The sequence below is a fragment of the Bison bison genome, unplaced genomic scaffold (genome assembly GCF_000754665.1).
Source record: "Bison bison bison isolate TAMUID 2011002044 unplaced genomic scaffold, Bison_UMD1.0 scf7180017864456, whole genome shotgun sequence".
In the NCBI taxonomy this organism is placed as follows: domain Eukaryota; kingdom Metazoa; phylum Chordata; class Mammalia; order Artiodactyla; family Bovidae; genus Bison; species Bison bison.
Genome location: NW_011495018.1, coordinates 11,734,216 through 11,734,901, shown reverse-complemented (window position 1 = coordinate 11,734,901; position 686 = coordinate 11,734,216).

The window sequence follows — 686 nt, the reverse complement described above, 5'->3', positions numbered from 1 at the left end:
TGGTCATCTGAGTTAAATTCACCCATTCCAGTCCATTTTAGTTCACTGATTCCTAGAATGTTGACGTTCACTCTTGCCATCTCTTGTTTGACCACTTCCAATTTCCCTGATTCATGGACCTGACATTCCAGGTTCCTATGCAATATTGCTCTTTACAGCATCGGAACTTTGTACTTTCTGCACCATTTTTCTGTAACCTTCAGTTCAGTTCAGTTCAGTGGCTCAGTCGTGTCCGACTCTTTGCAACCCCATGAATCATAGTACACCAGGCCTCCCTGTCCATCACCAACTCCCGGAGTTCACTCAAACACGTCCATCGAGTCAGTGATGCCATCCAGCCATCTCATCCTCTGTTGTCCCCTTCTCCTCCTGCCCCCAATCTCTCCCAGCATCAGAGTCTTTTCCAATGAGTCAACTCTTCACATGAGGTGGCCAAAGTATCAGAGTTTCAGCTTTAGCATCAGTCCTTCCAAAGAAATCCCAGGGCTGATCTCCTTCAGAATGGACTGGTTGGATCTCTCTGCAGTCCAAGGGACTCAAGAGTCTTCTCCAACACCACAGTTCAAAAGCATCAATTCTTCGGTGCTCAACCTTCTTCACAGTCCAACTCTCACATCCATACATGACCACTGGGAAAACCATAGCCTTGACTAGATGGACATTTGCTGGCAAAGTAATATCTCTGC